Genomic DNA, 27,171 nt, shown 5'->3' on the forward strand with positions numbered 1-27,171 from the left:
GGTTTTCAGTGATGAGTTATCAAAAAATTTAAATAACTTGGTACTTCTTTGAGAATTGAGAGGGCAATTTTTAGGTACTCGAAATCGATGAGGAACTCTTACGACTCCAAAATTAACGCACCTCCTCAAATGTACCATAATTTTTGTTCACGTGTAGGTATATTTTTAAGTAATTACTGTATTAGTGTAATATATTTAGTTAAGTTAAAGTGAACTCAATGAGTTCCCTTGAAAAAGTCCCCGGTGAATCGGGATAGTCAGTATGTAATGGGTATGTAGTCGGGATATGTCTAAGAATGTAGTCTTCCACTCCATCATTATATACTTTAAAAAGGTCACTATTTATCATCGTCTTTATATATTTTCAATATGCCGATAAATCAACCCGTGTCGAGCTGCCCCCCCCCCCACTTGCAAAAATTAAAAAACAAATAGCCCTGATTTATGAGCTATTTATGAGCTCTCATATTCCGCAAACTAAAAATTTTGAGCTCGTTCCACTGAGCGGGAATTTAATACCCTGAGTCAGCCCCCCCCACTACTTAAAAATAGGAATATTGAATCGGTTTTTGCGGCAGAATTACGAGCTATTTATGAGCTCTTGAAATTATATAGTTTCGATTTTTGAGCTCATCCCCTTCACCCCCAAACAACCCTTGAATTGATTTAACTTAAGAGAAAGATGCTGAGAAAACTTAAAATATATCGTAATGCGGATATAATTCCTATAGCTTATATACTCTAAGAATAAACTATTAAATCAAGGGCATTTCGATTATTGAGCTACAACCCCTTCGCAAGAAAACCACCCTATCTTCCCGGCTTAAGAGAAAGTTGTACTTAAAATACGTTAAACTAATTATTTGGCGACTACATATCATTTAATAATTTATAAGCTTCCAAATTACGCGCATTTAGATCAGTAAATTGCAATTTATTTTGCATAGTGCAGTCACTGAAGGTAAAAATCAACGATTACCTTCAATTTCGGTGAACCTTCATCGATTTTCACGAAAATTGGTCAGTGGTTAGAGGATACGTCAAGAAACAAAGGTGACATGGTACCACCTTGCGTCTTTACCCTGAGGGTGGATACCGCCCCTTCTCGGGGGTGAAAATTATTTTATAAAAAATAACTGCACAAATCAATAAAAGAACAAATTAAAATCAAAATTTATTATATGAAGTTAATAAAATAAGTCAATACTTTTTAAGTTATTAAAGATCAAAGATTTTAATTATTTGTGAAAAAAATGCATGTTTTGAAGAGGTTTTTTGTAAATCACTTAAAAACTGTAAGTTTTTACAAAAAAGTTAATAGTAGTTTAATTCGTATAGCTTATATTCTAAGAATAAACTCTAAAATCACGCGCCTTTCGATTATTGAACTACAACCCCTTCGCAAGAAAACCATCCCATATTCCCGGCTTAAGAGAGGGTTGTACTTAAAATAATTTAAATTAATTATTTGTCGACTATATATTGTTTAATAATTTATGAGCTCGCAAAATATACGCATCTCAATTATTGAATTGCCATTTTCTTTCTATAGTGCAGTCACTGAAGGTAAAAATCAACTATGACCTTCGATTTCGGTAAATCTCCATTCATTTTCACGAAAATTGGTGAGCGGATTTTGATACTATCAACTTTTTCTGGATCTTATTTTTGATGGGTATTTCTAAGTACTTTGACAAGTATTTAGTACCTAAGTGTTATAAAATGCATCTTTTTCCCGTTATTTAAGCTTGAACCTTTAGATTTGAACAGTCGCGGAAAAAAAATATACATTTAATTACCAACTTACTTTAAATTAACATTAAAGGTTTTTCAAGTAAGCAATTTATTATATTTTTTATTAGCTTCAATTTTAGTGATGAAAACTTTTTTGTAAAAACTTACAGTTTTTGAGTCATTTATGAAAAATCGCTCTAAAGCATGCATTTTCTTTCCAAAAATTAAAATATTTGATCTTTAATAACTCAAAAAGTATTGATTTATTTTAATCACATTATATAACAAATTTTGCTTACAATTTGTCCCTCTCTCGATTTGTGGGGTTATTTTTAATAAAGTAATTTTCACTCCCGAGAAGGGGTGACATATACCCCATGCTAAAACCCCAAGTTGTTATTGTCAATTCGTGAAAATAAATGGAGATTTACCGAAATCGTAGGTAATAGTTGATTTTTACCTTCAGTGACTGCACTATAGAAAGAAAATGGCAATTCAATAATTGAGATGCGTATATTTTGCAAGCTAATAAATTATTAAACGATATGTAGTCGCCAAATAATCAATTTAAATTATTTTAAGAACAACTCTCTCTTAAGCCGGGAAAATGGGGTCGTTTTCTTGCGAAGGGGTTGTAGCTATATAATCGAAAGGTGCGTGATTTAAGAGTATATTCTTAGAATATAAGCTATACGAATTAAACTACTATTAACTTTTTTGTAAAAACTTACAGTTTTTCAGTGATTTACAAAAAACCTCTTCAAAACATGCATTTTTTTCACAAATAATTAAAATCTTTGATCTTTAATAACTTAAAAAGTATTGACTTATTTTATTAACTTTGTATAATAAATTTTGCTTTTAATTTGTTCTTTTATTGATTTGTGCAGTTATTTTTTATAAAATAATTTTCACCCCCGAGAAGGGGCGGTATCCACCCTCAGGGTAAAGGCGCAAGGTGGCACCATGTCACCTTTGTTTCTTGACGTATCCTCTAACCACTGACCAATTTTCGTGAAAATCGATGAAGGTTCACCGAACTTGAAGGTAATCGTTGATTTTTACCTTCAGTGACTGCACTATACAAAATAAATTGCAATTTACTGATCTAAATGCGCGTAATTTGGAAGCTTATAAATTATTTTAATGATATATAGTCGCCAAATAATTAGTTTAACGTATTTTAAGTACAACTTTCTCTTAAGCCGGGAAGATAGGGTGGTTTTCTTGCGAAGGGGTTGTAGCTCAATAATCGAAATGCCCTTGATTTAATAGTTTATTCTTAGAGTATATAAGCTATAGGAATTATATCCGCAATACGATATATTTTAAGTTTTCTCAGCATCTTTCTCTTAAGTTAAATCAATTCAAGGGTTGTTTGGGGGTGAAGGGGATGAGCTCAAAAATTGAAACTATATAATTTCAAGAGCTCATAAATAGCTCGTAATTCTGCCGCAAAAACCGATTCAATATTCCTATTTTTAAGTAGTGGGGGGGCTGACTCAGCCCCCCCCCCCCACTAGGGTATTAAATTCCTGCTCAGTGGAACGAGCTCAAAATTTTTAGTTTGCGGAATATGAGAGCTCATGAATAGCTCATAGATCAGGGCTATTTGTTTTTTAATTTTTGCAAGTGGGGGGGGGGGCAGCTCAACACGGGTGATAAATCATTCATGCGGCACTGAATCCAAGGCCATCTAGTAGTCAACGAACGCAATAAAAAGGTTCTTTTTTTGTGTTTCCCTGGTCAGAAATGCCTGTTCTTTACATCCCATGGAACCCTTAGAGCATCTTTTCGAGGCTCTATCATATTGTTTAGAGCACAGTGTTGGTAAATACGCTGGGCTATACAGGATGTGACCTGTTGGAAATCATATAAAATTGATTTGGTTGTTTAAAGAGTTTGAAATCATATCCATTTTTTACCTTTGTCGACGCCTGTGTTGTTCCTTGTTATCGAAATCCACATGTGTCGCGAAGAAGAGGATGGGACGCTTACCACTTGAGATCCAAAAATTCTTCCCCTATAATATAAGGAATGAGATGCCTTCAAAATTCGAATGTATACAGACTTGTAATAGTTAGCGAATTCGTTCGTTTGTTTTTCGATCGTTGTCTCCAGCCAGACGGGGTGAACTTAACCTAGATTTAATTACCTTTATTATCCTTTATTGTTTTTTGAAATATTTACCAACCAATTTAATTTGAACTTGTGTATTATTATTGTATTGCGCTTATGGAGAAATTCCGCTTTCTCTCAATATTAGAGCTATCAGAACTTCTGATGTTTTTGACAACTCCTGCTACAAACTGTTCTGCTGAGAGATCGTTTTCGACCTTGAAAAGAGTAAAAAACTATCTGCGTTCAACAGTGACTCAAGAACGACTCGTCAGCCTGGCTGTTTTAGCCATAGAACATGAACTGACAACAAAACTCGATTTCAGTGCAGTTGTTGATGATTTTTCCAATGCACGTGCAAGAAAGAAGAAGTTTTAAGTTATATTTACTTTAACAAAGCTAATTTAGTGAGTAAGTTATTTGTTTGGATATGTGATTTGTATGCTCTGAACAGTTATATTTCGATGTTGTATATATTTGTTATTATCCTATATTCAATACAGAAATTATCATTTATTTTGCAGTCTTACTCTGTACACCTTTTACTAATTTTAGCCCCTTCCTAACTGTCCTGTTTTTGCCCATAAATCGACAGCAATGACCGATTATGGCTCAAAGCCTGCGGGCACATTCACAGGTGAGCCGTCGCCGAGTAACGAAGCCGAATTTTCACTTCACTCCAAATCAATCATTCTCAGCCAAAATAGTCATAAAACTATAAAAGAATTGTTGAGTTTGGGAATTACGAGCTGCATGATGTTTCACAAAATAATATCAACAACGATTTTATTTACTATTATTGTAATCTTAAGTAATGGAATATCACGGTTGTAGAAAATGGTTTCGTAATTAACGGAGTTTTGTCAAATAGTTTATTTTAATTAATAAAACGCAATTTTAGGACATAGTTTCTTGTTTTCATCATGAGAGGTACTAAAACCATTACAATATCAAGAGACAGTTGAGCGCTGGAAAATGTCCCAAAATGCGTTATTTTGCCTCTAAATTTCAATTTTTTTCGGGGGGGGGCCCGGACCCCCCCCCCGCGGTGTTGCACCCCCGCTAGGGCGGCAGGCAGACCTCTGGCCCATGGGCGGCAAAAGTGTTAATCCGGCCCTGATCAGAAGGCATTAGCAGGTGTTGTAATTAGTGTTTATTGCTTATTTTTGATGTTATTACTACTTATTTCTTTCAATACCTGCTAGTAAACATACATGCCAAATTTATACAAAGTTGAAAGACAAGTAATTGGCCGCTTCTTGGTTGCTCTCTAGGTTACGAATGACGGTATTTTCTGCACATTAGAGAAATAGCGATTAATTAATGCTGATAACCACTCCAGAACACTTCAGTCAGAAGTTTTGAACTGCGTCTGGTCCAGGGGATTTCCAAATAAGAAGCTTTTTGATAATATTTAAGACTTCTTCAGTAATGACTAATATGTGCAGAGAACATGGTGTAGATGTTCTACTGGTTCAAGAAACCCATAGAGGTACTGCAAGCCGCAGACCAAGGATTCGGGGTATGAAGCTCATACTGGAGAGACCACACGACCAATATGGTAACGCATTCTTCGTCAGACCAGATATCGACGTAGCATCCACATCTCTAACAGATCAAAATGACATCGAGATCCTCACAGCGGAGATAAACTCCTGTACAGTAACGTCAATCTACAAACCACCAAACGCTGACTTTGCTTTTGAGGAACCGAATAACTTTCAATCACAGCAAATCAAATTCGTACTGGGTGACTTCAACTGTCACAGTGTCGCGTGGGGTTACAACGAAACAGATTCCAATGGCGAAGAACTAGAAAAATGGGCTGAAAGCATGAACCTAAAACTTGTTCACGATCCAAAGCAGCCTGCGTCGTTCAACAGCGGAAGATGGCGCAGAGGTTACAACCCAGACAATATATTTGTCAGCGACAGAATTGGAGACCAGGTGACAAAAATCGTTGGAAGCGCCCTCCCAAAGACACAGCACAGACCAATAATTTGTCTTTCCAACGCGGCAATCAGATACGAAATTGTTCCTTTCAAGAGAAGGTTCAACTTTACTAAAGCAAAATGGGAAAAATTCTCTGAAACATTGGATCAAGAAGTTTCCCAGCTAGAACCTTGCCCTGATTCATACGATAAATTTGTAGAAATCGTAAAGCAAGTATCACGGAAATTTATCCCTAGAGGTTGTCGAACTGAGTACATAGCGGGGCTCAATGAAGAATCTAAACCCCTACTTAAAAGATACGAACAGCTATATGAAGAAGACCCTTTCTCGGAAGCGACAATACAGGCTGGGGAGGAAATGTTACATGCAATATCCGCCAACAGAACGGAAAGGTGGTGCAAGCTGGTCACGAGTCTGGACATGAAACAAAACAGCAGACGTACCTGGAAGCTGATTCGGAATCTTGGCAACGATCCCGCTGCTCCGGCAGTCAACATGACAGAAGTCACACCCGATCAGATAGCCCATCATCTTCTAATGAACGGTAAGACGACATCAAGAAAGAACAAGGTGAGAGCTCAACGGCATATCGACGAAGAAAGAGATGTTCTAGGTACCTCTTTTTGTCTAGAGGAGATGAGAGGCGCGATCCATCAAATGAAAGATAATAAAGCGGCTGGCCTGGACGACATACGAACAGAGCAAATAAAGAACTTTGGACTAAAAACCGTAGAGTGGCTCGTAAAAATGATGAATTGCTGCATCCGTACATTACAAATCCCCAAAATCTGGAGAAAAGCTAGAGTGGTAGCCCTCTTAAAACCAGGGAAGGATCCGGCGGATACAAAGAGTTTTAGACCTGTATCTCTCTTGTGCCATCTTTTCAAGGCCTTTGAAAGAATGATACTGAACCGGATCGCAGAATATGTGGAGACTAAAATTATTCCAGAACAAGCAGGATCCAGGCCCGGAAAGTGCTGCTGCAGTCAAATTCTTAATCTCACCCAACATATTGAAGATGGTTTTGAACGGAAGGAAATAACAGGAGTAGCGTTCATAGACCTAACTGCCGCCTATGATACAGTTAACCATCAACGGCTACTCGCAAAACTCTACGAAACTACAAAGGATTTCCGACTAACAAGGTTAGTGAAATGTCTCCTCCAGAATAGACGCTTCTACGTAACGCTCCAGTCCAAGAACAGTCGGTGGAGGGACCAAAAAAATGGGCTACCACAGGGAAGTGTCCTCGCATCGATTCTATACAACATATACACCAACGACCAACCCATACACCAACAAACAAGGCAATTTGTTTACGCTGATGATACAGCGGTGGCAGCTCAGGGAAGAACCTTCAATGAAGTCGAAGTGAAACTGACAGATGCCCTGGGAGACTTAGCTCTATACTATGATAAAAACCATCTGAAACCCAATCCCACAAAAACCCAGGTATGTGCTTTCCACCTGAGAAACAAGCATGCCCGAAGGTCGCTGGAGGTGGAATGACGTGGTCAGATGCTGGAACACAACAAGACGCCAAAATACCTTGGCGTCCGTCTGGATAGAACTCTGTCTTACCGATACCACTGTCAAGATGTCAAGAAGAAAATAAGTACCAGAAATAATATCATCCGCAAGCTAACTAATACAAAATGGGGAGCACAACCACACACTCTCCGCACTTCTGCCTTGGCATTATGTTTTTCGGCCGCGGAATTTGGAGCACCAGTATGGGCAAACTCTGCTCACGCAAAGAACGTCGACGTGGCTCTAAATGAAACGGTCCGTATAATATCGGGTTGTCTGAAACCGACACCTATCGAAGAGGTATACCCCATTGCTGGAATTGCTCCACCACCTATCAGGAGGAAGGTCACGTCAGAGGTAGAACGGAAAAAGCAGGAGACGGACCGAAGACACCCCTTATATGACCACCAAACTCAGCCAAGCAGACTAAGATCTCGGAAAAGCTTCCTGAAAACATCAAGATCCATCCCCGAAGCGCCAGAGACGCGCCGAATACACCTATGGCAAGCGTCAGCTACCGCGACACATTTTCCTCCCTCAGAGGAAATGGCTGCTGGACACAATTTACCGTATCCGACTTGGAAAGCGCTAAACAGACTAAGAACCGGCGTTTCACGTTGTGCTAGTAACCTGAAAAAATGGGGATACCAGGAGGACGATACCTGCGACTGTGGCGCGGTTCAGACCAGCCGGCATCTGCTATCATGCACAGAGATGAGAGAGACCTGCACAGAACAAGACTTAATTATAGCAAATGACAGGGCCATCTATGTGGCCAACCATTGGAAATACAGAATTTAAAGTTGTTGGTGTTCCGGACACGGAAAGTAAGTAAGTAATGAACGGTTCTTAGGGTTCAACGTAATAGTCTTGACAGTTGTGCGCCATATCTTCAATCCATCCGGCATTAGTGTTAAGAGCATGCGTGGTACCAGGGCATTTAGCACAAAATAAGTCGATTTTTAAATACAGTACCTAGAGACTTGCAACTTTTTGCATTGTGTTCAGGATGATGCCAGGAAAAAAGTCTACTATAGAAAAATGGGACATCTTGGATATTAAAGCACCCTATGTAACGCACAGCTGAATGTAGCTGAATTTTTATGTTTGTGCGTCACAGTGGTGCCATGCTGTTTTCTATATATTTCTTTCATAATTTCAATCAATGTTAAATGTACCTACAAGAATAATAGAATAATAAAGTTTACTTCTCCGTCATTATACTAAGTAAAATGACAAATGAGGTGTCAAATGAAAGCTTATAATCCAAGTATAGTACTAAATGTGAGAAATTAGACCTAGATTGTCTGTTCCTCAAAAATAAGCGTTATATTGGGGATTTCTAATGTTGACAATAAAAGTTGCACTATTTTTTTTTCCTATAAAACATTTTGATCTAAAACTTACCAGAAAACTTCTTTGTACTCTTTACTTTAAAATAAACGTGATTGAGAAGCTAAATTTAAAACTTCGTCACACAACTTTTGCGATTAAACTTTGCAATGCACAAATCCGCACCTTTTTCTTTGAAAAATTAATAGCCTTTATCCTGATAAGAATAAAAACTTGAGGAAGATACCTTTGTCTTTAGAAATGTTACAGCTATATAGTGTAAAAATTTCAGAAAAAAATATTAAAATGGAACAGAGTTGTAGCGAGGTAAACGCAAAAAAACGTGATTTATTTTTTTTATTTTTAGGTTAAAATTGCGATTTTGACAATGTTCCACCACATAAAATTAAAAATAAACTTCATTTTCGTTTTCAGCACCCTCGAAAATATAAAGTATGAATAAAATTAGCCATTCATTCCTCTGTGGTCAGTATCTCGAAAACTAAGCGCTTTTTTGAGGGTGCCACGCTCGTATATAATATTATATATAATATATCACAAAAATTGTAACGTGATAATATGAAAAAATAGAGGATACAGTGATGGTCGGATCGAACGCCAAAATCTACACAGACATATTAGGGTGCTTTAATATCCAAGATGTCCGAAAAATGGGTGGAAATACAAAGTCGCATTTTATTGCATTCAAAAATGCATAAGTAAGTGTATTAAGGGCCAGATTTTATTACTTGGGGATTTAGGGGTCGCTGAAGATGAATACGCTATCAGAACCGACCACCGGAGCACCTGGTGCCCAGGTTCACTGCTAAGGCACGTCATCTGAAGCTTCGAGGTTTTCTGCACCCAATTGATGCAAACAGATTACTCAAGGGTTTTTGGGGTCACTGAACTAGAATACGCCATCAGAACAGACCCCTGGTACACCAGGTGCCAAAAAACCCTCCAAATTCCAGAAGATAACATTCCTTACCAGTTACCATGGACACCAGGTAGTCCGTGGGTCGGTTCTGATGGTATATTCGTATTAATCAACTCCAAAAACTGCCTAGTAGTCTATTTCAAGGTAGAAAACCTTCGAAACTCCAGAAGATGACGGGCCTTAGCAGTGACATTGGGCACCAGGTGCTCCTGGAAGCGTATTTCCGTTTGCGTGTTCAATTCAAGACTTCGCCGTTTTGAAATGGACACGCAAACGGCAATACATATTTGGTTCCAAACAAGTGTTGATTTGAAAGAGCTAACCCCCGAACTACGTACGGATTTGTATTGTACCGAAACATGCGGCGTTGGAATGCTACATACCAGTGCGCAGTACTACGTCGATTAATGAAATTAAATTAATATTTTGTGTTTTATGACTACTTAAAATTAAAAAATTTATTATTTACAAATCGACTCCGTTACTACAAATACCTCCTATATACCAATTTTATGAAAAATGACATATTAACCAAAATATTTTCATTCTTTGGATCTGTGGAAGCAAAACATAATTTCGTAATACTAAAGTTTCCTTACTTTTTGTTTGTTTTGTAAAAACTCAAAGTGGTACCAAAATATCCTATTTTGTGATTCCGTTTCGACTTTTATCACAAATAGATCCTAACTGCAGAATCACAAATTGTTGAGCTAAAACTAAAATAGGTTTTTAATACAACATAAAGTATTATTGTACATTACAAAAAATGTGCTTATATATCTATATCTTAATAGTTTTTTTAGATAGGATATTTTGGTACTACGTTGAGTTGATTGAAAATGTATAAACAAAAAGGAAGGAAACTTTGATATTATGAAATTATGTTTTGTTTCCACAGATCCAACGAATTATAATTTTTTGGTTAACTATGTCATTTTGAATAAAATTGGTATACATGTAGGAAGTAAAGGAAGTAGAGAGAAAGGTAGTAGAGGTAATAGAGCAAATAAAAGGTAGTAAAGAGTCGATTTGTAAATAATAAAAATTTTGAATTTAGAAGTAGTATAAAACAAAATTACATTTTTTTATAATGGCCACTTAATAAACAACACGTAAAACGAATAGACGTAGTACTGCGCACTGGTATGTAGCATCCCAATACCGCATATTTCGGTACAAACCCGTGCGTAGTTCGAGGCCTCGAGGGTTAGCTCTTTTAAATCAATACTTGTTTGGGACCAAATAACTATTGCTGTTTACGTGTTTATTTCAGAACGGCGATGTCTTCAAATGAACACGCAAACGGAAATACGCCTCCGGGAATCGGTGCTGATGGCGCATTCGTGTTCATCGACTCCACAAACCCCCAAAGTAATCTTCCATCAATTTAGTGCTGATAACCTCTGAACCTCCAGATGACGTGCCTTAGCAGTGACCCATGGCAACCAGGTGCTCCTGAAGTCGGTTCTGATGATGTAGTCGTGTTCAGCGAACATAAAAACACCGAGGAACAAAATCTGGCCCTTAATATGCATATTTTCACATGGTTATGCACTTTTAAATGCATTTTATGCACTTTAAAATGAAATTATGCATTTTTACTCATTTTTGTATAGTAGACTTGTTTCCTGGCCACAATGCAAAAAGTTGCATGTCTCTAGGTACTGTACTTAAAAATCGATTTATTCCTGTGTTTTAGTCTATTGCCTGGTCTATTGCCAAATTATAAGGATGTGTAGCTATGGGAAATGTGTATGAACTAATACTCTGGACTAATTAGCAAAATACAAGGAAAAGTTATTTACTAGCAATTTTATTGCTGGAATCGAATCTTATGATTGTGTATATTAATAATATAGGTATGCAAAGTCCGCAGATAGTGTGCTACTTTTTTATAAACAAAATGTCGCCCGAAAATCGTGTTTTTTTCAATTTTTGCTCTATATAACTTCAAAAATTTTAACTCTACAATAAAAACACTCAAATAAAAATTCACCGTAATTAAATTCTGCATAGAGACGGGTTTTTCCCAATTTACTTCGACGAAAAGTTTCCCCGCAAAATGCGGGTTTTCCCAACAAAATCTTTAATTTTCAACTAAAATTTTAGATAATTAATTGTTTATCAATAATTAAATAACTTGGTAATATAAAAGCTCTTTTCGTATAGATTATAATTACAGAAGCCGATGGAAATTGAATGAACAGTTTAGCAACAATTGAATTGTTAATTAAAAATTTAGGGTAGCTATAATAACCACAGTCATTATGATACATAAGAATAGCTATGATTTTTGTATAAAAAAAACACTGTACCTATCTAATGTACTTTACAGAATTGAAATTGGACTATTTAAGCGGCTTCAGAAATATTTTAAAATTATAAACAATTTTTTGGCTTATAAACATATAGATGATCTCGGGAAATATTACATTAAATTAAATCATGAAAACGGCATTGGAAAAAAAACGTCAGGACGCTTCTTCTAAAAGAAAAAACGTTTAATTGTAATGAGTGGTTCCTGAGATACAACTAGTCAAATTTGAGCGGCATTTACGGCAAAGATATAAACAATAGGATCATGATTTTTAAACCATTACCTTTTAATTTCGGTCCTCTTTCTCCACACTAATTTTCATATCTTTAAAATACTCATAACATATATTATTATAATAAAAATTATCGATATTACGAGTGAAAATTGACAAAAATAGCAAAATTTGAATCAAAAAATAGGTTGGAGAAAATGACAATGTAATCCCAAAGTTCAAAATCAGTATACGTTAAAAAAATGTCTTTTCTCGGCTTCCTATGGAGCAATTTTCTTCATTCTTTTTTTGTTCCCAAGTAACTCGAGTAGAGCCACCTAAGTAACGCATTATTAAATGTCAAACTTGCTTTTTTTTTGTTATAATAGATTAATTTGTTTATAAGAAAAGAAAACTACATATTTTTTCCAGTTGTAGAGTTTTTTTAGGTAAACTTACTAGAAGTGTACCTTTTAACGTTAAAAACACAAATATTCTCATTTGAAGGCTGTATATTTATTTAAACAATCTTTATTTAAACAAATTGAAAATTTTTGTTATAATAAATAAATTAAGTTATTACAACAAAACAAAAGCAACTTTGACATTTATTAATACGTTAGTTAGATGGCTCTATTCGAGTTACTTGGGAGCAAAAAAAGAATGAAGAAAATTGCTCCATGGGAAGCCGAGAAAATGCATTTTTTTAACGTATACCGATTTTGAACTTTGAGATTACATTTTCTCCAACCTAATTTTTGATTGGAATTTTGCTATTTTTGGCGATTTTCAGTCGTAATATCGATAGTTTTTATTATAATAATATATGTTATGAGTCTTTTAATGATATGAAAATTGGTGTGGTGAAAGAGGACCGAAATTAAAAGGTGATGGTTTGATAACTATGATTCTATTTTTTATATCTTTGCCAAAAATGCCAGTCAACTTTGACCGGTTCTATCTCAGGAACCACTCATCACAATTAAACTTTTTTTCGTTTAAAAGAAGCGTCCTGACGCATTTTTTCCCATACCGTTCTGATGATTTAATTTAATTTAATATATCCCCAGATATTCTATTTGTTTATAAGCCAAAAAATTGTTTACAATTTTAAAATATTCCTGAGGCCGCTTAAATAGTCCAATTTCAATTCTGTAAAGTACATTAGATAGGTACGTCAAAAATCACACGTTTTTTTATTCAAAAAGCATAGTTATCCTTATGTGTAGTAAGTATTGTTGTTATTATAGCGACGTAAATGTTTAATTAACAATTCAATTGTTGCTGAACTGTTCATTCAATTTCCATCGGCTTCTGCAATTATAATCGAGAAGAGCTTTTATAGTACCAAATTATTTAATTATTGATAAACAATTACTTATCTAAAATTTTAGTTGAAAATTAAAGATTTTGTTGGAAAACCCCGCATTTTCCGGGGAAAATTTTCGTCGAAGTAAATCGGGAAAACACGTCTCTATGCAGAATTTAATTACGGTGAATTTTTATTTGGGTGTTTTTGGTGTAAAGTTAAAATCTTTGGAGTTATAGAGCAAAAATTGAAAAAAACACGATTTTCGGGCGCCATTTTGTTTACAAAAAAAGTAGCACACTATCTGCGGACTTTGCATACTTATATTATTATTGCATAGAATCATAAGATTCGATTAGAGCAATAAAATTGCTGGTAAATAACTTTTCCCAAAAATGGCCTATTCTCCGATAATCTGCCCAGATTATAAAGGAATTATTATTATTATCATTATTTGACAAATCATTGTTCTTTCATAATAACCAAGAGGAATTTCCTATCATCGCCTCATGACTAAAGAAAACGTCTTCGAAGAAAAAACCATAATCTCTTTCGCAACGTCTCGAATATGTGTCAATTTTGAGCGGCTTATTTATCGCAACGACCTTTTATATATGTCTAGGGGCAACAAAATTTCTTTTTATAACCATCGCCATCTTCTCGACAGCAGAGATCTCGCTATCACGATTATATATTTTACGGAGATCGAACCCAAGAGGAATGTATCTGTTTCGGTCTTGACATACGATGTGTCAGGAAAGAAATTTTGAGATGGCTCATTGTTCCTTATCGGTTGCAAATCTGAAAAGAAAGTAAATAATGTAGTTAAAACGGAAGGTTATTGAATGGGTCAATATTACAAAACGTTGCAAAATTAGCTAAACTAAAGAAGTATATTGGCATCAGAGTGAAGATTTTTTATAATACATTTACAAGTATAATAGAAATTATTCAGATTGTTAAGAAACTGTGGAACATTTCCGGATTAAAAAAATATGTGTTTTCAATGATCCATACATACACAGTTAACATTGTGAGAACGTCAATGAAACAAAAACTTGTTTGCCTACGGTTACTTTAAATGTTTTGATAAATATGTACATTGCGTACCGAAAAAATGTACCATCCTACATTGTTCAAAATGAAATATTTGTCGTAGATGCGAGATATAGGCGAATAATACATACAATATTATTACATTAGGCCAAGGTAATAAGACAAAAATATACCCTGTTCGTGACACTTCAGCAGCCAGGGTACTGAAGCGTTTTTTCGACAGGTAATACCTATAGGAACAAATTATAACTATTTCCTGCGTAGGATCTTGCGGCCATTTTTATTTATAAACAATTAACTGTAAAAAATGGCATTTTCCCCTTTTTTTCAAATCAACGGAAAACAGTAAAACTTATGATTTTTTTAGTACAAATATCTTCGAGATTATGGAAAAAGCTTTAAAATATAATAAGCTTGAAATTTTTGTCAAATGAGGGTTCTTTGGTATATGTGATAACAATTTCAAAGCGATTCATTCAATTGTTTAAATTTTATTCAAATTGTTTATCCTAGAGAGCATTTTTTTTGCAATAACATAAGTCAGAAAAAAATGACCTTAGAACCATTTCACAGGTGTCAAATGAAAGAGCATTTATTAGTAATAAATAATTATGCAAAAGTATCGTCAATTTTTCTTTATTAACTTTTTGAATATCTTTTTTCAAAAAAATTAACTTTTTTACCCTGTTTTAAGTGCACAACTACCAAGTAATGTTATCTATATCATAATTGATAAAAAATTGTAATAAATATGTATAATTGCTTATAAAGATTTACGATACTTTTGCATAATTATTTATTAAATACTAATAAATGCATTTTTATTCACTTTTTTTAAACCAAGTTGAAAATATAGCTCATGCTCTTTCATTTGACATCTGTGGAATGGTTCGAACGTCATTTCTTCTGACTTATGTTATTGCAAAAAAAATGCTCTCTGGGATAAACAATTTGAATAAAATTTAAACAATGCAGTGAATCGCTTTGAAATTTTTATCACATATTAAGCACCAAAGAACCCTTATTTGACAAAAATTTCAAAGCTGTACACTAATTTTTAAAACAGTTATCGCGAAAATAATTTTTTTTGCAATTCCGACCTTTTTGCAATTATATTAATAATAAATGAGTATATCAAACTTTGTAATACGTCATTTTAAAGCTTTTTCATAATCTGGAAGATATTTATACTAAAAAACCATAAGTTTCCCTGCTTTCCATTGATTTGAAAAAAAAAGTGAAAAATGCCATTTTTTGACATTTAATTGTTTAAAAATAAAAATTGGCCGCCAGATCCTACGCAGGAAATAGTTACAATTTGCTCTTATAGGTATTACCTGTCGAAAAAACGCTTCAGTACCCTGGCTGTTCGAGTGTCATGGAAAAACCTTATTACCCTGGACTATATCAATAATTATAGTAATTATATATTTTTTTATATGTGTATATTTTTCAAGTGAATAAACGTTATTATTATTATTATTATTATTATATGGAAATTCAAGTATGATACTAAAACTAAACGGAAATAAAAATCCCATCCTCATTATGAGAGGATATCGACAAGGCGACGTAATATCGCCAACGCCATTTAATCTAGCCCTAGCAAACATCTTCAACACCATAGACCAGGGGTCGGCAAAATGCGGCCCGCGGGCCGCATGCGGCCCTTTAAACTTTTTGCGCGGGAATGCACTAATAATGTAATTTTAGGAAAAATCAACACACTTATGAAAAATAATAAATGAAAGACAGAAAGACAACAGACGCTTAAGGAGACAACATTTGCATGGATCGAAATTCACTAAAATATAAGGAACTTAATAAGGCAATAAAAAAATAGGATAAGACAAGACATCAGGGACTAAAATACCGAACCAATCGAAAATATTATAGGAAAATCAAGAGTATGAAAGTGTTAAAAACTCTAAATAGGAAAGACCGACAACAAATACACCTGATAACAGATATAAATGGAATCACTATAAATGACAAAAAGAATTATACTCGTTCAACATAGAAAAACCAGAAAACCACGGTATGGAAATATTAAATGTAAAATCTGAACTACATACCAAAATTACTAACGAGGACGTTATAAATGCCTTAAAATAGATGAAAGATGAATATAGATTAACACAGAGATCCATCGAACAAGTTATGTTAGGACTAAGCTGAAAGGGCATAAACGAAAATAAGGACGTGTGGCGCAGGACGAAGGTGGAAGATGCATGGCCATGACAAAGCAACGAAATGTGGACGCGAAACATTATAAATTGGAGACCACACGAGCCCGGTCATACTAAAGCAAAACCACAAAAACGACGTCAAAGCAAAAATGGGTAGATACTGGCACTAAATAGCACAAAACAGAGAGAAGTGAAGAGCTCATGGGGAGATCTTTGTCCAGAGATAGATGCAAACAGACTGAAGAAGAAGACTATTTAAGCTACATTTGAATATGCGGCCCGCATAAAAATTTTTATTTTGAACATGGCCCGCCATCCGAAAAAGGTTGCCAACCCCTGCTATAGACTATAGATTTGTCAATATATGGCACCAGCGCTAATGCCAACAAGTTAGACCATCGCAGATTCGCTGACCACATCGTGATTACCTCACATTCATCTTCTTTTCGTAGTACTACATGTCGGGATGGATCTTGGGTGACTGCACAACTCGCTTCCATCTCCAACGGTAGTCCATGGTAGTTAAGTCAGTGAGTAGCCCCATTCTTCTTAAATCTGACCATATATTATCTCTCCATCACATTCGTGCAATAGAGCATCGAAACATGTTACAGGAAAGCAATATGTTGAAAACCTCTTTGCTTCAGACCGCCCTAATAATTACTTAAATGAAATCACCGAAAAACAGTCCTTTCATTCTCAATTCAGAGGTAGAAAAAGCAATACGCTCCCTAAAAATAACAAATCTCCAGAACCTGACAAAATTCATGCTGAAGTGCTATGTGAACTCTTATGTGAAACGGACAATTCATTCCTAGAAACCCTAACCACTCTTTTTAATAATATATACGACAACGGCAGAATTCCGGAAAATTGGTTACAATCAACCTTCGTGGCCATACCTAAAAAACCAAACACTAAATTGTGTGACGAACATAGACTGATAAGCCTAATTAATCATATCACCAAAGTCTTCACCAAACATAGTCTTCACCATAACAAAATCTACAAGTGTGAAGCGGAAATCAGCGAGTCACAATTTGGTTTTAGGAACGCTTTGGGCACAAGAGTTTTGTCTGCAAGTATTAGTACAGAAGTGTAGATATATAATCAAGGATGTCTACATGTGCTTTGTCGATTAGTCGAAGACCTTTGACAATGTAGGACATGACCAACTAATTGAAATTCTACAAAACATAGAAATTGATGATAAGGATATCCGAATTGTGACAAGTCTCTACTGGAATCGGACAGTCAGGGTAAAAGTCGGCAATGCGTCCACAGAGAGCATTGATATCAGAAAAGATGTGCGACAGGGATGTGTTCTCTCCTCTCTCCTTTTTAATATTTACTCCGGACAATTTTTTTAAAACCACTGGATGAAGCAAACGAAGGCATAAAAATCAATGGAGAATTGACAAATAACATCCGATATGTGGACGATACAGTCGTACTTGCCAGTAGTATCGATGAACTTCAGTATCTTATGGACAGGTTACAAAGAGCGAGTGAAGAAAGAGGACTTAACCTCAACATAAATAAAACAAAATGGATGCTGGTAAGCAAAACTCAAAAACCTGCCAAACAATTGAAAATAAAAACCAATTAATTAAACACGTTAACTCGTATGTATACCTTGGAACAGTCGTCAACTCGAAATGGGATCAAACAACCGAAATACGATCTAGAGTTGAAAAGGCCAGAGCAACATTTAACAACATGAGAAATATATTTACTCATTCCGACATATCTCTCCCACTAAAAATACGGCTGCTAAAATGCTATGTATTTCTAGTCTTGCTGTATGGCGCAGAGGAATGGACACTAAAGGAAACATTAATGAGGAAGCTGGAGGCATTCGAAATGTGGAGGCACTCAAAATATCCTGGACGACTCACACCACCAACGTAGAGGTATTGCGCCGAATAAGAAAACAAAAAGAAATTTCTTTCACAATTGTGAAACGAAAACTTGAATACGTCGTTAATATTATGAGACATGATAAAATATCACATATACCAACTGAGAATACAGAAACTTACGTCAATGGTTTTTACTAGCATCGATCGAGTTATTCAGGAACGCCGCAAACAAAATTAAAATTGCTATGATGATAGCCAACGTCTTCAACGGACAATGAACGGACATGAAGAAGAAGATCCCATTCGTGAACGTCCTAAGATCGTTCTTCCTGTCGGGGCTTCCTAGCAGATTAACTTGGTAAGGCGGTTATTAGGAGTCTATGGAGATGGCCAGCCCTATATGGGCTATGGGGATGGGACTATGCTGCTAGCCCTATATATCTGTTTGACCTCAGTATTTGTTCTCATAGGGTATTGGTAAAAATTATGGTCGTGATAGGGTCCAAAGATTCTTCTGAGAATTTTTCTCTCAAAAGATCTGAGTTTTCTTTCCATTATAGAACATACGAGGAACTACAAACTATGAAGTAGGAACGAACTCGCAGACAGCCCTAAAAAACAATGACAAATACAGATGATCTCAGACGTATAACTATGAATGAAAATGAAATAGAACAAGTGTAAGATATACCTATGCCATATTTTGAAATTTGATAAATAGAACCAAAGTGCGGAAACACTTAAAAGAGCAAGACTGGCATAAGCAGGATTTGGAAAACATTTGAATAATTAAAACTGAAAAATACCTTAATAATTGGGGAGTAAACTGTTTAACCAGTGCATCCTTCCTATCATGACATATGGAAGTCAAACCTGGACCCTAACCAAGACAAATGTGAATAAATTAGCCACAATATAAAAGGCAATGGAAAAGAATACGACTGTCAGATATAAAGACGAACGACTGGGTATGCTTTTTTTCAGGAGCATCTGTCAGTGCGTCACAGTTTTTCGATTTCATTCTAACGCATTAAATTGTATGTAACAGAAAAAACGCACGTCGGTGATTACATTTCATCGGTGACATTTATAACATTTATTCTAGTTGTCAATAGATGGCGCTATAATCAAAAAAAATTATTTACGAATTATATAATATATCTACGAATATAATCTGTACAATTTATAAAACTATACAAATCAAAGAAAATACCATTTTATAAATACAATAAACACAATTGATTTGTTTTTATGCCAAATTGCAAATAAAATGTGACAACTGTCAGATTTAACTAAAACGTCATGTCAATAAAATGTATATTATCACGGACTTACCTTTTTTTCTATCATTTGTGACGCACTGAAAAATGCTCCTGAAAAGAAGCATAATGTTAAACACAACAAAAGTCGTGGATAGCACATTAAAAATTGTCAAACTCAATTATTGTACAAAACTAATACCTTTACATTAGGAGTAATGTACAAAATTGTACAAAACTAATACTAATTCTAAACAGTGCCTCGATTTTTGGCCCGTCGCTTCGTTATCGAACGTATTCGTTAGATAATAAGACACCACATTTTTATGGAGTACCGAAAATTCATAAAGCGAATATTCCACTTAGACCTATTTGTAGTACCATCAATTCTCCTTGTAGTGAGCTCTCAAAATTTTTATTAAATATTATAAAACCATTTGCAAATAATAATGACACATTTATAAAAAATACACAACATTTTTTAAACAAATTAACAAATATTGAATTTAATCCAAATAATATTTTAGTAAGTTTTGACATAAACAGTTTATTTACAAATGTGCCATTAGATAAAACTTTAAACATAATTAAAACGAAGTTAGAAAATGATAATACATTGACAACTAGGACAAAACTAAATGTATCAGCTATAATGGAGTTATTGACATTATGTACTAATAATACCTATTTTCAACTAAATAATGAATTCTATAAACAAAATTTTGGTCTAGCAATGGGCTCTCCTTTATCTCCATTATTGGCTAATATATTTATGGAGGATTTCGAAACTAATATCATTTCTAAACAAAATTTAAAACCCACAGTATGGTGGAGATATGTAGATGATGTGTTTTCAATATGGCCTCATAGATCAGAATTGTTGGATACATTCCTGAATATTATAAACGATCAAGAAGAGACAATAAAATTTACAATGGAAAAGGAATACAATAACACTTTGCCTTTCCTCGATGTTTTAGTCTCAAAGAAGGATACTGGATATGAGACACAAGTGTATAGAAAACCAACACACACCAACAGATATCTCAATTACAAATCAAATCACAACATCAACGTTAAAAAGGGAATCATTAAATCCTTATATGATAGAGCCAAAATTACTTGTTCTAACGAAAATTCATTTTTAGAAGAAAAACAATTGTTAACATCTGTTTTATTAAAAAATGATTATCCTTTATCGTTTATAAATAAGGAATTGACAAGATTAGATCGAATGGAACAGAACAACTTAGAACGGGATCCTACAACATTCACAAGAAACAATACGAGGAAAATAACAATACCATATATAAAAGGACTATCCGAGAAACTTAAAACGATAGGAAATAAATTCAACATTTCAACAACATTCAAAACAACAAACACATTGAGATCTATTCTATCTAAAACTAAACCTAACAATGAACAAGAAAGAACAAAGAATTGCATTTATAGAATACCTTGTGAATGCGAACAATTTTATTTAGGTGAAACATCAAGACCATTAAACGTTAGAATAAGTGAACATCAGTCTTATATTAAAAACAGAGAATTTGATAGATCTCAGATATGTCAACACGCATGGGATAATGAACATAGAGTTCAGTGGAGAGATTCAAGTATAGTCCTGAAAGAATCAGATAGTAAAAAGAGAAAAATCAAAGAAGCGGCTCTAATTATGCTAAATGAAACAAATTGTGTCGCAAATTCCTCGGTAGAATGCAGTAGGATGTGGTTACCCATACTGAAAGAGGAAGTCAATAGAAAGAAAATACCACGATTAGTAAGTCAATAATATATCGAGTTAGTACAAATTTTATATTTTAGTATTACTTATTGTATATCTATGTAATATTAATATTATTTATAATTTAAACATATTAAAGTCAGAATTTGATATTAGTTTTTGAAGGTAGATTAAATGTAAGACCAAATACTTACGATGTCGGGATAGTATCACGAGGTTTTTTCCTGGTTTTCCCTCGTGATTTACTATGGAATCTCTAACGCGAGAATTTTACTGTCATCGTTGCATTTGGTTGTCTTTTTAAAGACAGATCACATGCTATGATTTTTTTTGCGACGGATATTCTTGAGTTGGGATTGATTTCATGTAATCGAATGAACTATCTTTTAGTAAAGTCGTCCCAGGAACGCAACTCATAAATATTGGCGATATCATTTTAAAGTCTTCTACTTTAAAATGTATAATATACGTCTGAATTGCCAATATAAATGAGTCAGATTAAATAAATTATTAGAAGAATTTTTTTTACTTAGCAACAACATGTTTGTTTTATTTTAATAGTATTTTGTATTTTGACAACGAAACCCGATTTGGGCTTCGAAACGTTAATAAATTCATTTTTTAGTAAAATTGTGGCTTATTTCCCATAAAAAATACGTAATTATTCGTTAGAACTCAAAAAGAAGAGAAGATCAGCTAAAATACCAGGCAACTAATGCAGAAAATAAGAGAAATGAGAAGCGACACGGAAACTAAAGCTAACGAACTACAAAATTAAATAAAGAAATATCCAAAGCTATTAGACAAGACACTCGAAAATACAACCAAGAACAAATCGAACATACTATTGAAAACAATAGAAGTATGAAAGTGTTGAGAAGAAGACTAAGAACGGGGACAAAGCAGATAATAAAGATTAAAGATAGAAATGGTCATATTACAACCAACAGAGAGGAAACCCTTAAAATAGTTGAAGACTTCTACAAATTGCTGTACACAAGCCAACACAAAATAAATAGCAAGAAGATCAAGTACCAGAAATATTAACAAGGGAAAAGGGCATTGTCAACCAAGGATCAGAACTGCTACCGGAAATCACAATAGACGAAATAAAACTAGCCCTAAGAAAAGCTAAGAATAACAAATCTCCAGGCGGGGATTGTGTAGTTACTGATGCAATCAAAATCGGAGGCTCTTGTCTTCTTAAGAAAATAAAAAACTTGTTTAACATGTGCCTTTTAGATAGTAATATACCCGACAAATGGCACAATGCTGAAGTAATTCTATTGTACAAAAAAGGAGATCCCCATGAATTAGAAAATTACAGACCTATAAGCCTTCTTAGTCACTTATACAAACTCCTTACAAGAACAGTAACGAATCGCCTTGAGAAAAAACTTGATTTCTACCAGCCAATGCAGCAAACGGGATTTCGTACAGGATTTGGAACAAATGATCACCTACAGAGCATTAAAACGGTAATAGAAAAGACTATCGAATACAATCGACCACTCGTTTTGGCTTTTGTAGATTTCCAGAAAGCCTTTGACACGGTAGAATTTGACAAAATTCTGGAAGCACTACAAGCATGCCGCATTGACTACCGATACATAAGGTTAATTTACAATACATACAAGAACGCAACTATGTCGGTGAAACTACATAAAAATACGGATCATATCCCATTCGGCAGAGGAGTCCGAAAGGGCGATACCTTATTGCCTAAACTGTTTACCGCAGTACTAGAATATGCTTGTAAAAAACTTAACTGGGAAGAGCGAGGCCTGAATATTGACGGTAGAAAATTAACAAATTTGAAATTCGCAGACGACATAGTTTTATTCTCTGACAACCTTAAGGAGATATGTACGATGCTACATGAACTTCAGTTAGTGTGTGCCAGTGTAGGTCTTAAAATAAACATCTCCAAAACAAAATTCATGACAAACCTAGTACCTAGCGGAAATATCAATATTGAAGACAACGAAGTAGAGCTAGTGGAAAAATACATATACCTTGGACACGAAATAAAGATTACAAGAGACAACCAAACATGCGAACTACGAAAAAGAATAAACCTAGCATGGGCAGCCTATGGAAAACTCAAACACATCTTTAAAAGCGATATACCAATTTTTTTAAAACGTAAAACATTTGACCAATGTGCGTTGCCTGTGATGACTTATGGTGCCGAAACTTTGACTTTGACAGCTACAACTTCTAAAATGCTGCAAATAGCCCAGAGAAAAATGGAAAGGTCAATGCTGAGTATATCGCTTCGTGACCGAGTTAGAAATGAAGACTTAAGAAGAAGAACAGGAGTTACCGATGTAATTTCCCGAATTGCCTCCCTGAAATGGGTCTGGGCCGGACACGTCGCCCGAATCAGTGATGGGAGATGGACAAAGAGATTACTTGAGTGGAGGCCACGATTAGACAAAAGAAGTAGAGGAAGACCCCCTACTTGTTGGACTGACGATCTCAAAAAAATGTCTAAAAATTGGATGCAAAGTGCTCAAAATAGAGCACAATGGAGAAAAATGAGGGAGGCCTATGTCCAGCAGTCGACGCAAAGGGCTGGATGATGATGATGAATACCTATACAAAAATACCAACGTTGAAACGCCATCATACAACATTGGAGACCTTACAAAGCTAAACAACCCAGACGAAGACAGCGGATGAAATGAGTAGATGCCATTATAAATAGCTAGAACAAGTTGGAGATATATTGCTCAGAATAAAGATGGACGGAAGAATTGGGAGACATGTATGTCTAAAAATGGGCCATAGAAGGCTAAGAAAAATAACCACTCTTCTTCTTCCACTTCAATGTACTTTACCATCTGACATGTACGGATTGTATTGTTATTGCATCTGAATTTTATCTTTTTTTCTCTTCTTCCGATTCTACTAAACGAATTCGCTCAAACATTGTATGTATCACGAGGACTAATTTTCCGATCTATGTTTAATCAGTGCGTTTGGTATTCTTCTCGGTCTTGTGATTTTTTGCTCTTTGGTGTTTTGATTGATCTTTTAAGTTTCGTCCGGGTTGTTTCTGTAAAATGCCAACAGTTATCTGCAAACACTATGTATACTTCACAATCACTGTATTAGTTATTAGTCTACACTGCCTAAACTATAATATAATTATTAAGGATCTTAAATAATAAAAATGCAAATACCTTTATTTGTAACAATAGGAAATGACAATATAAATCCTTATACATCACTGACATTTCAATCAAGCATTACGCCAATTCTCAAGGACAATGCATTATTTTTACTCACTGTTGTTGAGAATAATACAAATAGCATACCTTTTCGGTCCTTTTAATTTAAAATAACAATGTTATAATTAAATTATTTATGCGTCTATGTTGGCTACCAATTAAAGGTTTTATCCTACTAATTAAGAAATATATAACAAAAAATCTTTTTATGGATGAAGGTTATATTTTTATACTAGTACCAATATAGAATAATTGATTTATTGTCTACAGTTCTGCAATTTATTGTCAGTCAAGTACATCATTGTCTTTTTACATCATTTTTTATTGAAAAAAGTAAAAATTAAGAAACGATTCGTCATTAAAAGTTTTACCGCAAAACAACTATTGATTTTTGTTTATGAAGGAAGCTATTTTAATAAAAAGCTTTTTATACTGAGTGACAAAACAATGTGAACATCTACGTAGTATGTTTATTAGAATTCATTAGTTTTTTACATATCTTTTTATTGTAATTTATTACTTATCTTGCTGTAATAATATTAATATCGTATGCCATCTTTGTCGGGGAGATCATTTCGGACAGGTTCCGGCACAATTTGCTAGTGTGCCATTTGGAAGCTAGCATTGATGCACAGTTGCCCAGGAGAGCGACGGCTTAACATGCCCTCCGAAGCACGGTGAACGACTCATATCATTTTTAGAAATTAAAAAGTCGTTGTTGGTGTCGAACTCGTGCGCTCTGGCTTAGAAGCCAGTATCTTTCCAGAAACAACAAGTAATAAAATTTTCAATTTTATCTATAAGCTTTTGTTCTGGCTGTGTGGATTTTTTGGTTACAAAGCAAAAATGCATATTTTCATGAATTTAAGGTGTAAGTTAAATTTTAAATAACATGTAGCTGAATGAGAAGCCTTTTTGATTAGACCTAGATTTGATTAGACCTTTTGATACGCACCCAGAGTGCGTAGAATTCGCCGTGTGTTCCAGCTAAATTATTTTGAGAGGGAGAAAAGGTAGGTGGATAGCATCATGAACACTTAATTTAAGCGAAAAGCAATGTTTATTTTTCAAATAAGCATGTTTTTCTGTTTTATGACAGCAGTAAAAAGTATTTTGAATTAAATACATTACATACTTATTTTTGCGTCAATTAATTTAATTCAAAAAATATTTGCTTAGCCACCCTGTAAAAATAATAATAATAATGTTTATATTATTGAATAGAAAATTGAATATCCTGTCACACGACCCATATTCTCATTTAAAAAAATCATCGATTACGTCATCACGTACAGATAGCTGACGTCACTACTATGATATATATGCCAAAAAATTATAATTTAAAAATGAAAATCGATTTTTCCCGAAACGAAAAATCGTTTCGGGATTTTTCTCCAAAAGCACCCATTCTCGAGAAAATGAATTTATTCCAACTTAAACGTCCTCACTGTATTTGGCTGTTTTAATGTCGAATTAAAATATTGACTGAAAAACAGTTAATATTCAGTAGTACATACAAAACCACCAAAAAAATATTAATTTATAGGTCTGGATCCCGCGTACCAAAAAAAAGTTTATTAATGGCAAGCTGAAAATGTGTCAATAGCTTAACGGTGTCTAGTCGGACAAACTTTGATGTACGGGAACACTGGAACAGGGAAAGTTTTAATTGTGGAACAAGTTACAGGTTTCCAACGTCAGACTACGAAAACGTCCCATGTATTTTGTCGGACAGAACTTTTGACCAGATCCAATTGATTTGTTGCCCTCTCATTAAGCTCTCATGCAAAAATCACACTGCTATTTACGCAGGGCTGCTTTATCCATTAGGCAATATAGGCAGTTGCCTAGGGCGGCAAATTATGAGAGGGCGGCAAAAATACATACTGTACAAAAAATATTTGTATATAAAAATTAAAATCGAATAACATTTAAGTACATATACGTACATAGTTCATCCATCAATGGAATATAAGTGGGCATTCATTTCTAGAAAACAAATTGCATTTTCGTAACACTATTCATTCAAAAAGGACAGAAGTCGTAAATTTAGGGATTATTAGGCCGTCGAAAAATGTCGCCTTTTCGGGCGGTTTTTTGCTTATAACTATAAATTATGCATCTAACGAAAAAAACTGTATAAAACATTTTTGTAGCTTATGAAAAACCAAAGAGATTCGTTCCTTCATAAGTCTTCTAGCGATAACATAAAAAGAGATATGGTAGGTGAAAAGAAATTTTTTTGTGCGTGCTCAAATGGGTGTGTTCAACTTAATAACAGAAATGGTCGATTTTAAGGGTATAATGCTATCAATATCTTTTGTAAGGTGAGTACTGCCTGAAAAGACCTTTAAAACGACCGTACTGTTAAATTTCGA

The sequence above is a fragment of the Diabrotica virgifera genome, chromosome 7 (assembly GCF_917563875.1).
Source record: "Diabrotica virgifera virgifera chromosome 7, PGI_DIABVI_V3a".
Taxonomy (NCBI): Eukaryota; Metazoa; Arthropoda; class Insecta; order Coleoptera; family Chrysomelidae; genus Diabrotica; species Diabrotica virgifera.